This window comes from Ursus maritimus, unplaced genomic scaffold (assembly GCF_017311325.1).
Source record: "Ursus maritimus isolate PB19 unplaced genomic scaffold, ASM1731132v1 scaffold_6, whole genome shotgun sequence".
Lineage (NCBI taxonomy): Eukaryota > Metazoa > Chordata > Mammalia > Carnivora > Ursidae > Ursus > Ursus maritimus.
In genome coordinates, this window is record NW_024426774.1 from 29,967,282 (window position 1) to 29,983,936 (window position 16,655).

Sequence of the window (16,655 nt, forward strand, 5' to 3'; positions counted from 1 at the left end):
ATAGCCAAAGCAATTTTAATAAGGAACAAAGTTGAAGAACCTATTCTACTTGATTTTAATACTTACAATAAAGTTATAGTGATTCAGACTGTTGGGTACTATCTAGGGATAGGTATATAGATCAATGGAAAAAAATAGAGTAAAAAAATAGACAAAGTGATTTTTGACAAAAATGCCAAGGCAATTCAATGGGGAAAGTAAAGTTTTTCCAATTAATGTTCGATGAACTAAGTAACCATATTTTATTTTATTTTATTTTATTTTATTTTATTTTATTTTATTTTATTTGACAGAGAGAGAGAGAGAACACATACAAGCAGAGGGATAGGCAGAGACAGAGGGAGAGGGAGAAGCAGGCTCCCTGCCAGGGAGCCGATTGCAGGGCTCGATCCCAGGGATCACGACCTGAGCCAAAGGCAGATGCTTAACCAACTGAGCCGCGCAGACACACTTGGCAGTTTCTTTAAAGTTAAATATACACCTACCATGCAACCCAATCATTTCACTCCCAGGTACTTAACCAATGAAACAAAAATGTATGCCCACACAAAGACTATACATGAATTTTCTTAGCTTTATTTGTAATAGCAAAAAATTAGAAACAATCCAATTGTCCATCAACAAATGGATTAATATAATAAATAAAAAAGCATATCATACAAGGGAATACTCTTCATCAATTAAAGGGATGATCTATTTATATACACAACAACATCACTGAATCTCAAAATCATTGTGCCAAATGAAAGAAAGGCAGGCAAAAATAAATGAATAAAAATTTTAAAAAGGCAGATGCCTGGGCTCAAGATCCAACTCCATCTGGCTATGCAACATTGAGCAGTGTCTTAGTCTACCTGCTTTCATTTTCTTACCTGCTAAATGGGAATAATAATAATGATAATGATTAATAATAATAATAATAGCTCCCACTTACTGAGTGCTTACGATCTTTCAAGGTCTTTACTTGCAATTCCCATTGAATCCACACAACTCTACGGTATTTGAGATAATGCATGTTTAGCACTCACCATAGGACTCAACAAATTGTAGTTACTATTTTGCTTTCTTACTAATTTCTTGTTAATAATAAACAGATAGGTGTCGAGACCCAATTATGTCTAAGACCCTATGGAGAGATACAAAGATAGTAAGACTGAGCCCCTATCCTCCAGAATCTAACAATCTATGACTGAAATCAAACATATACACAGGGAACTGTAACACAAGGTAGCATTAAAAAGAAGCATACATAGTGCTGTGAGCAAGGATCACGTAAATTCTCACAGAGAAACTAGTGCTCAAGGTGGGCCTGGAAGGATGGTTGGCACCTCGCCAGGAAGAGCTACTGAGGGATAAAGAAACTCTGGACATAACAGCATGAAGAGGGAAAGCAGGAGCATTGGAACAAGAGCAAATAGGACAGTATTAGTGGAGCACAAGTTGTGTGAACATAAACGTGAGCAATGCAGGTCAGATCTTGGAAGGCCTGAAAAGTAGGCAAGACGCCTGGGCCGCAATCTGAATACATCGGGGTACTCTTGGATGTTCTGAGCTGAGGAGTGAGATTATTTTAGCAGGATCACTATGGCAGGGATATGGCCAAAGGAGAGATGAGGGGTGGGAAGAGCTATAAGAAGCTTCTGTGATAAGCTAAGTGGAGCCTGAACAGAGGTGGTGGCTGAAAGAATAAAAAGTATGTAAGAATTAATTCTAACGTAACATCAAATTGATATATAGTGACCAATGTGGACTAGAGGAGAGAAAGAAGTCAAAGGGATTCCAAAGTGGCAAACCTGCTTGACTGGAAGAACGGGAAGACGATTTTTAGACATTCAGAAGTCCAGAATAAAAGAATATTTGAGCAGGATAAAAGAAGTGCTAACAACAAAGTGAAAAATAAATAAATCAATCTGGAATTGCATTCAAATTAATATTTTTGTTCGCAAAACAAAACACAACACCCCCTAAGAGAATGAAAAGCAAGCCACAGACTAACAACGGATTCATTTTCAGAATATATAAAGAATCAGTATAAACCAGCATGAGAAAAACAGACAACCCAATAGAAAAATGGACAAACAGCCTCAAACAGCACTTCACAGGGCGATATGCAAATAGGCAAAAATGAAAAGTTGCTCTACTTTGTTAATCATTGAGGAAATGCAAATTAAAACCCTAGTGAGGGGGCACATGGCTCAGTCAGTTAAGCATCTGCCTTCGGCTCAGGTCATGATCACAGAGTCCTGCTTAGCAGGGAGCCTGCTTTTCCTCCTTCTACCCCCCCACCCCCATTAGTGCTCTCTCTCTTGCTCACTCTATTCTCTCTCTCTCAAATAAAATCTTTAAAAAAATAAATTTTAAAAACCCTAATGAGATGACATTGCACACTCACCAAAATAACTAAAATGAAAAAATATAGGAAATACCACATATTGGCAAAATTAAGACCAAATGGAATTTTCATACGTTGATGGTGTAAATGTAAGTTGGCAGAGACACTTTGGGAAACTGTTTGGTGATATCTACTAAAACTGAACATGTGCATATCATGAGGCTCGCAATTCCACTCCTAGGCATGAACCCTAGGGAAATGCATATGTAACACACACACACACACACACACACACACACACACACACACAAATCCCCAAAACCTTAAAAGAATATTCAAAGTAGCATTATTATTAACAGCCTGAAACTGGAAACCACCTAAATGTCCATCAACAATAGAATGGATTTTAAGAATTGTGGTATATTCACATAATGGAATATTATATAGTAATGAGATATTGGAATGATATTATAAATATGATGTTGCATGGAAAAAGATAGTCACAACACACAAATATGATTCCATTTATACGAAGTTCAAAAACAGGAAAAACTAATCTATTGTGTTAAAAATCAGGATTATGCTATTCTTGGGGTGAAGGTTGGCAAGGACTTAGAAAAAAGCAGGAGGGTGTACCTGAGGTGCTGGTAACATTCTGTTCCTTGGTCTTGGCGCTGACCAGGGTGTGCCCTCTTGGTGAAAATTCCTTGAACTCTATGCTTATTATTTGGTGCATTTTTCTGCGTTTCTGTTATACACTAATAAAAAATGTATCCCTGAAAAAACAAGTTTGAGGGTTAGGTGATAGGATCAGAAATGATGATTTCTGTAGAAACACAGATGTTCGACAAACAGGAGATGTGGGTCTATGTTAGTAGTCGACAGGATGTTACTGGAGATAAATATATGTGGGTCATTCATTACAACAGTCATAGATAATGCCAAAGGGAAAGGAGGGAGAAGCTAAAGAAAGAATCTTGGGGAATGTTTACCCATAGGTGTTGGAAGAAGAAAAATGGAGAAAAACAAAGAGGTAGAAAAGGGTCAAGAAATGCATGCACATATGCCAAAGCAGAACAGTGCTTCAAAGAGGAAGGAGCAGCTCAGAGTAACAGCAAATACTGCACAGTGGTTAAAAGCATGGGCTTTGGAGCCAGAATTTCTGGATTCAAATCTTCCACTTCCTTATCAGCCAAATGGAGCTACAAATGGACACTACCACATGGGGTTAGTTCATCTGAGCAGTGCTAGCGTCCACTTTATATAAAGAGTCCCAAGAAGTGTAGGAAAGGCTGCTGGATTTAGTAGTTAAGACTTGAAATGGAGCCATTTTTGGAGAGCAATGGGAGAAGGGGGCAGAGGTATGGTAAGAAATTAAATACAGAAGAGTGTACCAGTGATGAACAACCAGTGTCCCTAAGACTACAGGAGCATCTTCCAGCTTTCTAACATGACACCAAGAGTCTGGTCAACCTCTCCAGTCACCAAGGGCTCACTTGTACTCCAGACATGTGAGTGAGGCTACAGGTTGGCCAGGGTCCCCATTAGACAGGGACCTCCAGGCATGTGGCCAAAGGAAGAAACAGTGGTTTTCCGGGTTGTCTGAGAAGTTTGAATGCAGCCATATCTATCTTCTAGAAATAATGCCAAGGAGTAGGTCCAGATTAAGAAGGCTCCCCATTAAAAACCCATCCCAGGAAGGAGAGAGGAGGAGGGGTCCTAGACAATTGTACATAAGAGCCAACTTAACTGTTCTCTCTGAAGTTTCTTTTCCAGTGCTGCCATTGATTGGCTGCCCATGTGATGAAACTAAGTTTTGCTGTAACTACGTGTTAACATTGATGTAACGGGGATGTACTGTATGGTGACTAATATAATAAAAAATCATTAAAAAAACATATTGATGTAAGTATTGATGTAACTAAGCATTGCTCCTGTCCTAACTTTCCTGTTATTTCCAAGGGGCATCTCAGCCACTTACATCACTTCTTCCAAAAATGCATCTTTGAATGAGATTCACTGAATTTTGCTGGTGCTTCTATGTTCTCTGTGAACAACCAAAAATGTCTTTTTTGGGTGCCTGGGTGGCTCAGTCAGGTAAGTATCTGCCTTTGGCTCAGGTTACAATCCCATGATCGAGCTCCACGTCGGTCTCCCTGCTCAGCGAGGAGCCCGCTTCTCCGTCTGTCTGCCACTCCCCCTGCTTGTGCTCTCTGTCAAATAAGTAAATAAAATCTTTTTGAAAATGTCTTTTTATGGCATTGAATTCCTTAAAACTTCTTAGATTCATTGAAATTCCTACACCATTCGGGAGGCTTTTGTTTCAGTGCTGATAGTAACAGGAAATAAGCTGAAAATTAGAAGGAGCATCTTCATCCTGTATGCTGACAGAAGGATCCAAAGAAGCAAAAAAACACACACTGGATAATAGAAATTTGCTTTTCCTGAAAGGTATCATTTGTGTTTTTAGAAATCTTGCTGTTGCGAGAGTTAGGGCAGGCAGGTTATCCCAGTGATTTTGGACAAATTAAGTTCTTCAGGGTTTCAAGTAAGAGTAAGACAGGACCGTAGAGAACTCAAGTAGAAACCAGAAGAGATGATGTTATGAAGAAATTGCTACTCTGAACACTGAGCACAAATTCCTATATTTTTTCCAGAAAGTACCAGAGCCACAAATGATAAAACTTGTTTTAAGATGTCCTTTGACCTAAAAAACTCCTTCCTAAGAATTTAAGGAAGAAGTTCAAGAGAGGCCAAAAACAAAAAGCTATATATGGTAAGATAATTTTGCAGTGTTATTTCTAATAGAACAAAAAAGTGGGAGTATAAAACAACCAATGGGACAAAGTTTTATAAAATAGGTTGTTAACAGAATAAGTATTAGTGACTTTTCAAGGGTAATTATGAAGTCTACAAACACACAGGGAAATGTTTTCCATATTTTAAAAATATAAGTTTTTAAAAAGGACATAAAAATATATATACACTGATTGCTAACCTGTAAAAAATTATTTGAATGTTGGCAAGAAATGGAAAGAAATATGTAAAAATGAAAAGTTATGTCAAGATGAGATTACAAATGGATTTTTTTTCTTTTCTCAAAAATGTGTCAAGACATCTTCTTCCAGGAAGATAGAATAGATGTACTTTTCCATTCTTCCCACTAAGTACAACTAAAAACCTTGCACATTATATATAAAGCAAACATAAGAAAACTCTGAAAGGTGGGGAGAAGAAGGCAGCCAGCTGGGGATGTTAAGACCCATGGAATAACATGGTGATGGGTTCCATGGGTTTTCTTGGCTCTTCATATATTCCCGACTTGGATCCAAAGAGGCTCGTGGCCCAGAAACACAAACAAAACAAAACAAAAACAACAGCTCTCTTAAGCTAAAGGACTAGGAAAAGGGTGGCCTAGAAAGACAGAAAACTTTTAGACAATTTGGATAATTATTGTTCTACCCCAACCAAACACCACAGAGAAAACTGTGGGCTCACCCTCACCCACACGGGCAAAGGCTAAGTGAGAGTCGAGCCTTTCACTCTTGCCAGTTGTATCCAGGCTCCCAGAAGTTCTGCTAGGTGGGTGTTAGAGAAGGCCAGTACTCTCCTTCTTACTGGCCAACAGACAACATTCCCTCTCCCCGTTATGGGGAGCCTAGCTTTCCACTCCCACCTGAAGGTAACATGACCCCTGCCTCTTCCCTTCGAAGAGGTGTCAGAATCAGGTGGACAGTCAAGACATTAATTATCACCCAGGGGTAATGAGGCCACCCTTACTGTAGTGTCACTAAAGACTACCCGGAGAGCTGGATGTCCCTCTCCTGCCCAGCAGCTATGAGGAGCCATCCTGCCAAGTGTGAATGAAGGCTAAGTGGGGACTCTGGACTTCTACCTCCATTGAAAGTAAGAGGACAGTGCTCTCCCAGACCTTCCTCTGTCAGAGTGATGTCAGAGAAAGCCAGCTACAACAGTCATTTAAATAAAATCCAGAGTCTCATAATTAGAAAATGTCCAGGTTTTAATAAACAAATCACTCATCCTACCAAGTACCAGGAACATCTCTAACTCAATGAAAAAAAAAAGACAATCAAGTTTGTCATAGGATGAGAAATTGACTAAAATTATCTGACAGATTTGAAAGCAGCCATATGTAATACCAGAGCAGCCACTAAAAGTTATACAAGAGATGCACTTTCAAACACTATAGATAAATCACTACAGAATTCTTTAAAATGTTCAAGCAACCCATAGAAGGGCACAAAAACAAAAAAACAGAGAAATTAGAAACAGAACGAACAGAAAGCAAAAAATAAAATGACAGACTTAAGCCCTAATAAATCAATAATTACATGAAATGTATATGGTCTAACTACACCAATTAAAAGGCAGAGATTAACAGAGTAGATTTGAAAACATGACCCAACTATATTCTGTAAACAAGAAACACACTTCCAACATTATTAAGGCAAGTTGAAAGTAAACTGCATGTAAAGTGTCACTAAACACCTATCAGAATGGCTAAAATAAAAAAAGAGCAATGATGCCAAACGCTGACAAGCATGTGGAGAAACTGAGTCACTCACCATTACCAGTGAGAATGTAAAACGGCACAGCCACTCTGGAAACAATTTGGCAGTTTCTGAAGAAACTAAACATTTCATTTTCTTATAAAACAAAACACTTAATTTCCTTTTAAAACCAAACTATCACAAAATTTAGCCATTGTACCCTTGGGCATTTAGCCCAGAGAAATGAAGACAGACGTTTAGACAAAAGTCTGTATACAAATATTTATAGAAACTTCACTCATAAAAGCCAAAAACTGGGGAAAACTCACATGTCCTTCAATAGATAACTGGTTAAAAAGAAGAAATAAAACGCTGTGGTAAACCCATACCTGGGAATATTATTCAGCCATAAAAAGAAACAAACTATTGGTACACACAATAACCTGGATGAATCTCTGGAGAATTATGCTGAGTTGGAAGAGCCAATCCCAAGAGGTCACATACTGTATGATTCCGTTTATATGCCATTCCAAAATGACAAAATGACAGACCTGGAGAACAAATGAGTGATTGCCAGGGATTAAAGAGGGGATGAGGCGAGAGAGAAGTAGGCATGGCCCTAAAACGGCAACAGGAGAGATCCTTGTGGTGATGGAATGTTCTGGATCTTGGCTGTATCAATGTCAGTATCCTGATTGTAGGACTGCCTTACAGTGTTCAAGATGTTATCTTTGGGAGAAACTGAGTAAGGAGCGCACAGGATCTCTCAGTATTCTTTCTTATAGCTGCATGTGAATTTCTAATTGTCTCAAAATAAAAAGTGTTTTTTCATGTGTCACAGTCTTTTTTGTAGGAGACCGTTGATAGTTGAGAAAGTCCGTCCAAATCCTCAGGAATCCCCAAATACCAGAAAACAGACCTGCTTGTACAGGTTCTCTTCCACACACCCTTCCTGGAGAGTCACGCGTCCCCTGGATACATCCTCGGTCCTCCCCACCACATTTTCAACTTGTGCTGGAGTTTTACCCCTCCCTTGATGTTCATTTCCACAGCGGGATCTTTGTGTCCTGAGTCGCTGTGCCCAAGAACAAATCAGGAGCCCTGGTTGCTGCTTCAGGGGGCAGCAGATGCCAGGTCCTGGGCTGCTCAACGCCACACCTCAGTAAAACGCCAAACTGCTGCAAAGATCAGTGAGCACTGTGGTGCTAAATGTAGAGAGGCCAAGGGCACACCATGTCCTTTTTTCTTTTTTTTTTTTTGCATGAATAAAATGGATCACTGGTGTCTATTCAGATATGCCAAAGACATACATGATGCCTGGTAGAATTATTCAGAAGTGTAGCTAATGAAAGCCTTCCATTTATGACATAATTCTCTCAGTCTGAAGTTTGCCTGAATATTTCAGTGGAGAGCTACAGCCATGATCTTCATCTGACTCCATTTGACTTAGAAGTTAAACACTCTGGGAATGCAAGTGCAGCCGTTCTGAAAAACAGTATGGAGGTTCCTCCAAAAGTTGAAAATAGAGCTGCCTTACGACCCAGCAATTGCACTACTGGGTATTTACCCCAAAGATACAAATGTAGTGATCCGAAGGGGCATCTGCACCCCCATGGTTATAGCAGCAATGTCCACAATAGCCAAACTATGGGAAGAGCCCAGATGCCCATCAACAGATGAATGGATAAAGAAGATGTGGTATATATATATATATATACAGGAGAATATTACACAGCCATCAAAACATGAAATCTTGCCATTTGCAACAATGTGGATAGAACTAGAAGGTATTATGCTAAGCGAAATAAGTCAATCAGAGAAAGACAATTAACATATGATCTCACTGATATGCGGAATTTAAGAAACAAGGCAGAGGATCATAGAGGAAGAGAGGAAAAAATGAAACAAGATAAAACCAGAGAGGAAGACAAACCATAAGAGACTCAATCTTAGGAGACAAACTGAGGGTTGCTGGAGGTGAGTTAGGTGGGGGGAGAGGGTGGCTGAGTGATGGACATTGGGGAGGGTATGTGTTGTGGTGAGCGCTGGGTGCTGCGTAAGACTGATGAATCACAGACCCGTAACCCTGAAACAAATAACACATTACATATAAATTAAAAAATAATTTAAAAAAATAAAAAAGAGCAAGCATAAAAAAAAAAGTTAAACATTCATCACACCTCTCTAAAAGCTCCTAAGGTATTGTCTTAGCTCAGGCTGCTAAAACAAAAACACCAGACACAGGCTGGCTGATAGACCACAGAAATGTATTTCTCCCAGTTCTAGAGACCAAAGTGGCAGCGTGGTTGGGTTTTGGCGAGGGCCCACTTCCTGGGTTATCCAGACAGCTGCCCTCTCCCTGTAACTTCAAGCGGTGGAAGGGACTGGAGCACTCTCTCGGGTTTCTTTTATAAGGACACTCATCCTGTGTCACTTGCTTGGTGATTATTTTTACAAAAGAAAAACCAGGAGCAGAGCCTTGCCACTGTCCAAACGGCGGTACCGTAGTAACCAGAGGGCTGAGACACTCTGGAAGCAATCGGGAAAGAAAAAGAATGAATCTACCTATGGAGTCAAACCGACGAGGCGGGGGTCCTTGGCAAGAGCAGGATCAAAAAGACCGCTTAGCTGGCACCTGGTGCAACTGTCCAAGGGGCCCAGGGGCTGTCAGTGGCTGAAGGCCCTCTGAGCACCTCCCCCAATGAAGTCCCAGCTGGACGCCAGAGCTGTTTTTTTAACCCTAACAAGATCTGTCATTAAACGTTACTGGAGCCTGACTTTGCCTCTTTCCCTCCAGGCCCTGCAAGTGGGGGTCAAAGGTCACATCATCCTTCAACACAGGCTCCTGGGCCCCAGCTTTTGTTCACCAGGCCTCACAGGGATGATGGGCAATCACCCTCCTGGCCCTTGGAGGCCATACAAGAAACCAGCGAACCATGGTCCTTAACGAACTGGGCCCCTCCAAGGCCAGCCAGCAACAACCACTTACAATATTTACAGCCTTCTGTCTGCACAGATTAAATACAGGGAACAAAAAATGGAACTCCTTTGTCTGGTAAACTTATGTCATTCCTCGTTAAGGCAATTGAGAACAAACCTCGATTTTGTTGGGAAATAACGTTTGCTTCTAAAGACAGTCTTGGATGAGGATAGGAGCATTTCTGGGGACAAGGACATCTTGTACAATATTATTAATAAGTGACTGTGTTCTGATAATTTCATAAACACTTCAGGGGTATTGTTTTCTAGCAACAGAATATACTTTGGCCAAGGGCACTATTTCTCGCTTGTTCATTGGCAATTAGTGCTGTAAACAGATACCTTGTGGGCACGTTTCTCAGCAGAGAATCAACACCAAAGCAAGAGCAACAAGATCTTGGCAGCTCGAGTTATTGCTTTTTGTTTGAAATGTGGACATTTTTCTAAAAGTCCCTTGGGGCTTTGGGTGCTGAGGTTGAGGGAACTGTTCAGTTCACTGTCTGCAATAGGAGAACTATGGGTATAGGGACAATACATTTTGGCAGAGAAACCCTTTTCTTTTTCCAGAGAAAGCATATGCACGAACCCAATATGTCCATTTAAACCCAGGGGTGTTTGAGCTCGCCTGACCCGCAACCCTGCTTCCCATGCCCACCCCAACCCCACTGCCCCCACCCACAAGGTGTCCTCTGAAGAGGATCTGTAGAACACAGCTAAACCGCACATCTGTCAACTGTGTCTGGAACTAGTTGTCAGAAGACCTGGATGCCTAACCGATCTTCAAGGCTTCATGAGCCGGGGAGAGCTCCATGGTCTCACTGTGGCCGGCTTTCTCATCTAGTCAATGTGACTTCCTCATTCCACCTGCCCAGTGAGCCTGTAATCAGTCCTGAATAGCGAGGACAAAATGCTGATAAGCCCACGGCACCCCACCCCTGAGGTGTGGGGGTTACTGCTCATAATGGTTGTTGTATAAAATAACTTGAGACGTGATTCACGTATCATATAACTTGCCCGTTGAAAGTGTACAACTCAACGGCTTCTGCATATTCTATAACCATTAGCATAGTCACTATCAGAACGTTTTCCTCACTCCAGAAAGAAACCCCGTACTCACTGATGGTCACTCCCCGTGTCTCCCCATCCCACATGCTGCCTTAAGCAACCACCAATCTACTTTCTGTCTACATGGATTTGCCAATTCTGAACACTTCATATAAATGGAATCAGAAAATATGTGATCCATTGCAACTAGGTTTTATCACTTAGTATGTTTTCAAGGTTCATCACTACTTCACATCTTTTTATTGCAGAATAATCCATCGTGTGGATGTATGCAGTTTGTTTCACTGGAGGACATTTGAATTGTTCCCATGTTTGAGCTATTATGAATAATGCTGCTATGAACATTAAAAACACGAACAAGGTTTTGTTTTTGTTTTTGTGGACAAGTATTTTCATTTCCCTTGGCTATATACCTAGGAGTAGACGTGCAGGGTCACATGGTAACTCTATGCTTAATCTTTTGAGGAGCTGGACTGTCTTCCAAAAGAGCTGCACCATTTTCCATTCCCACCAGCAGTGTGTGACGGGTCCAGTCTCTCCACATCCTTGCTGACACCTGCTAGTATCTGTCTCTGACTCTAGCCATCCTATAGATGAGATAAAGTGGTATCTCATTGTGATTTTGACTTGCATTTCCCTGATGGCTAGGGATGTTTGGTATCTTTTCATGTGTTCAATAATGGGTCTTTACGTTTACTGTTTCCTTTATCCAAAATACCATCCTATACACCCCAGGATAATGGCAGGCAATCTAATGGTGGAAGATGTTCAGATACACAGAACTCTGCAGGCAACCATTGTTTTCTGTGTCTGCCAATTGTACTTATTTGAAGACTTGAAATATTTTTACTTAAATTATGAAAACGATCTATCTCTCCCACCATCCCCCCACCCCGTATTCCACTTACTCCATTACTATGCCTTAATTGGGCCAAACTGTTGCAACAAAGCTTTTTCTACAAAATTCTCTGAAAAACAGATGAGCTCTAAAAACTAGCCAATAACTTAGTTTTTCAGTAAATCCTAGCATACCAAGTCATCTGGATTTCACCAGGTGCTACTCCATCCAGCCCTAGAGGGTATGTTTCATGGTGTCATCTGTGTGCCTGGAGGCCCCTGGAGCTGGGCGGTGCTCACCCTGTGAGGCAGCTCTCCTTCCCCTGCCCATCCCCAACCCTGAAACACACACCTTTAATGGGAAGTGTCCTTGAGAGTTGTTGTTTAGCCAATCATGGGAGTGATTTGCACTGACCTAAAGGGCATCTGCAAGTAGCCAAGTCAGGAGAAGAACAGAGTGACAGGGGCCAGCTGGATCTGTTCTGACTATCTAAATGTTGATTTCACAGACTTGCCTAGAGCAATGGTCACCTCCAACATCCAAAGAAAGCTCTTCCTCTGTCACAGCTGGGTACTAAAGGCAGCTCTGAACAGCAGTTAGTAGTAAGAGCTCATTCTGGTACCCAAGGAGTCTTCATCCAAACATCTCCCCCTGCGCACCAGCTCTGTGTTGTTACAGAGACTCCTTCATCACTCTAAGTCTGTTTCCTCACTTGTAAAACTATCGATATCTTGCTCAAAGAGCTGTGAGAATGAATAGAACACTGTTTAATCCACATTTCACAGAGTGCTTAGAAATGGGAATACTAGAAGGAGAACAAAGAAAGGAACAGAAGATATATTTGAAGTACTAATGGCTGAGAAATTCTCAAAATTAATGGCAGACACCAAACCACAGAGCCAGAAAGCCCAAAGAACACCAAGGAAGATAAATACACAAAAATCTATACCCACACATATCAAACTACAATAAATCAAAGACCAAGGGAAAATTTTGAATGAAGAAAGAAAAGAACACTTGACCTGTAGAGGAACAAAGATAAGAATTACAATGCACTTCTCCTCAGGAACCATGTGAGCAAGAAGACAGTGGAGTGAAATATTTAGTGTTAAAGGAGAAACCATCAACCTAGAATTCTGTACCCAGTGAAACTGTCACTGGATCTACAAAGAACTCTCAATACTGAGCAATAAGAAAAGAGCAATCCATTTAAAAAAAAAAAACAGGCAAAAGATCTGAAAAGATACCTCACTAAATAAGATATGCAAACCTTAAATAAGCATATGAAAAGATGATATTATATGTCATTAGGGAATTGCAAATTAAAACAACAGTGAGATACCACTGCACACCTAGAATGATTAAAATATAGTGGAAAAAACCTGACAGTACCAAATGTTCCACACGAATGCAAGATGTTAATAATAGAGAAACTAGGTTGGTGGGGAGGAATCATATATAGGAGACCTCTCTATACTATTTGCTCAATTTTTCTGTAGATCTAAAACTCTTCTAAAAAATAAAGCTATTAAAAAAATCAGGGTAAATTGAGGTCACATGGAACATTCACAGAGTGAAAGAATGATAAAGATGAAATAGGTTTAAAGCCAGAAGAGACCTTAGAATTGGTCATTTGTTCTTCCAATATTTATTGACCACTTACAGAGGGTCACTCTCTATGTGAGGCACTACAAGGACAATGAAAATAAGACAGCCCCGCCACAATAGAATCTAAGTGGAAAACATCAAATGAACCCATTTCTGATAAGTACTTCTGTATGCAGTAGAGGGTAGAGAGGATGGTCACGAAATTATTAACGGTAGTTATTTAGGGATGGGATTTTGTTCCTTTTTACTGGTTATTTCATGGTGTTTCATGACAAGCATGCTTTGCTGTTGAAATAAGAAAATAAAATAAGAAAAGTCATTTCCCTCTTATTCTAAAGATGCCACCTCAGAGAGTGCTCCCAGGTGAAGGTGAATTTGGAGCCAGGACTGTGAAAGCATATGAAATGGAACAGGGTGGCTGGGACAAAGACCTTTCTCATAGGAGAAGTGCATAGTAAGAGAAACAGTGCCCTGCACAGAAGTGTTTTTGGTTTTCCAGAGGACAGATCCCAGTGGTTTCAAAGGTGGATTTCACTCAGTGGCAGCAACACTTAATCACCACAAATCACAGCCAAATGTGTGATCCTGATAGTTTTTGACACTCGTTAATTTCCACTAAGTTGTCTCCACCACAGTGTTTTCCAAAGGGTATTTTATAGAAAACTAGTCCCCAAGATATTAGTAGGTGGGTTTCTGGGGTTAAATGCTTTTGATAATACTGGATTGGATAAATAATAGCACCGTTATTTATAGCGGAACATATCAAAGCCTTTATTATCCTATGGCACAATGTGTGTCTCCAAAACAAAGTATACAGTGCTCCCCAAATTTGTTTGAGAAAAAAAATCCACCACCCACCCACCCACCCCTTGCTGTATTCATTTGTTTTGTGGAGGCAAGAGCATTTCATAGTCTTGGTATCATCATTTGGTACCCATTTTGAGAACTGTTACTCTGCCAAATGTCACATCAATGGTTCATGGGCCATGATTTATCTTGTCAGTATCCCTTCATATCTCCAGCAGCTAGCACGTAGAAGGCTCTGCATAAGAACTTGTTAAATAAATGAATAAATGAATTTCATTAAGAAGAACTGATTCGGGTGCCTGGCTGGCTCAGCTGGCAAAGCATGCAACTCCTGATCTCAGGGTCATTAGTTCAAGTCCTGGGTGGGGCATAGAACTTACTTTAAAAAACAAAAAGAAAAGGAAACGAAAAGAAAAACCAATTTACCACAAAGTTCTACACTTCTTATATTTCTTCTGGCTTGTACTTTCACTGCCCTACAAAGAAAAGAAATCACCTAGAATCACAATGAACCACTCAATCTGGCCAGTCCATGGAGGCATGGAAGAAGTCAAAATCTGATCTCCTCACCAGGACTCTCTCTCTCCCAAGGGTTCTGCCACTTGTGAATGAAATTCTCTCCCCAGCTGAGAGTTAGGGACAAACCAAGGCGGATGGGGCTGTCGTTCATCCTACCATCCACTTTCAACAAATGCACCTTGCTTCCCAAGAGTCAACTGGGAAAGGCCTCCAAAGAAAACAGCCCCTGGGATTATCTGAGGTGACTGCATGACTGTCAAAGCAATAAAGCCTTGCCTTTGCCTCTTCCTCTTCTCCATCAAGAAGTTAGTGGGGACATGCTTTCCCCATGTAGCCTGGTAACAGCTGTGCTAGAGGATGGCTTGCACATGGATTAGAAGCAACTAGAGTCAAGAAGAGGTCACCCACAGTCTTATAAAAAGGGGTACCCCTGGGGCTGACAAAGTGCATGTTCCCTCAAATACTTCCCTCCCTCCAAACACTCAGCCCCTGCAATATTTAATGTTCCTAGCTTCTGCAGGCTTCTGTCATTGAACGACCGAGGAGCTATTCGCCTCAATCTTTTCAGAGGCTGAAGTAGCTCATTAGCCCTTCAAAATACAACAAAGGAAAACTCTGTTCGGCCAAAAGTTCAAGCCTAAATTTGAAATCTAAATACTTGAACTTACCACTGATGTCCACACGCTACAAAATTATAACTTTCTGTTTAAAAACCCTGCTGATTAAAAAACAAAACAAAGCAAAACAAACAAAAAGCCCTACTGATCGTACTGTATTTTAAGCAAAATGCCTTTTAAGTCTAGAGCCATTTTAAACTCTCAGAACTTTACATATGCGAGGAAAGCAAACTGAAAAGTCACTAAGTTTACTCTTATTTCTAAGATTAATTTCAACCTCCCTAGTTTTCAGCACTCCTGCCATTGTCCAGACTACTAGATGTGGCTACAATGAGGGATTTCCTAAATCACACAGGAAACCTGGACTAAATTACTGCAGAGAATATGTGCCATTGCTAAGTTTGTAGTTTGCTTCACTGTGTTTAAAGCAAAGGTTATTAGACACTAATGCTGCACAGACTTTCTAAATATTCTGTATTGCCAATGACAGAGCCAGATTTGAACTGTATCGGGAGAGACATGCGTGACAGTGTTTTCCTAAATGCTTGTGATGAATTGTAATTTGAAAAGGGGAAAATTGCAGCTGTGTGGTGCCAGGATCGTTTCTTCCAAATACCACTCTCATCAGGGCATTTTCTCCTCAGGGACAGTTGGGGCTCCCTTTTGTGTGAAATCTAAAGACTGGTATTGAAGACCTCAGTCATTGGCCTGCCCTACCTTGAGGCTATCCAAAGGGAGCCCTGTGCCCCAGGACAACCTCTTTCCTCTCCTCCTATGTATTTGCATAGGTGGCTATCTCTGTCTGCAACCCATGGCTCTGACATCCTTCAGAACCTGGCTCAAACCTCATCATGTTCAAGGAGCCTCCCCTCTCCAGCCCCTCTTCACGTTCATCATTCTCCTGTTTATTTGTCATTCCCTGTAGTTTTCTAGACTTGTCATCCTGACTATTGGTGGCAGCCACTGGAAAGCTTAGCATCACAATCTGTGGCCCCCTTAAAGCAAGTGTGTGGAATGGACTCCCTGGTGCGTTTTTTCTGCCCTTCCTCCTTCTTGCCTCCAGTGTATGCTGTATGTTCCCACACTTGATTTTCCTTTGCCTTTTCATCCTTTCTAATGTGTTACCTTGTTCTAGCTTATTTATTTTTACATGGTATCTTCCATCCTCTCTGGACCAAAATAGAGTATCCATATGACTCTGTGGACTATAATAACGTGCTGTTCTCTCAGAACGTCCTCTGTGAGTGGCTGAGCTCCCAACACTTTATATACTTTGATGAGGAAAAAATTATCTCAGAAGCAAGTTGTCTTCTTGTCCTAATTGTTCTAATTTTTGAAACTAACACTTTATTTCTCCTTTGACTAAAAGATTAAATGTA

General features: G+C 40.8%; 1 long non-coding RNA gene across 2 annotated transcripts in view; it reads right to left on the reverse strand.

Moving 5' to 3' along the window:
* LOC121100990 overlaps positions 1-16,655 on the reverse strand; it is a 32,165-nt gene that overhangs the window by 3,606 nt on the left and 11,904 nt on the right. Inside the window, exons 1-2 of one of the 2 annotated variants that reach the window (XR_005832804.1) lie at positions 4,314-4,539; positions 2,969-3,108 (exon numbers count right to left, since the gene is read on the reverse strand). This is a non-coding gene — a long non-coding RNA (uncharacterized LOC121100990). Of the gene's footprint in view, positions 1-2,968; positions 3,109-4,313; positions 4,540-16,655 lie in introns of those variants that run through there. The other variant, XR_005832805.1, reaches the window with a different exon arrangement.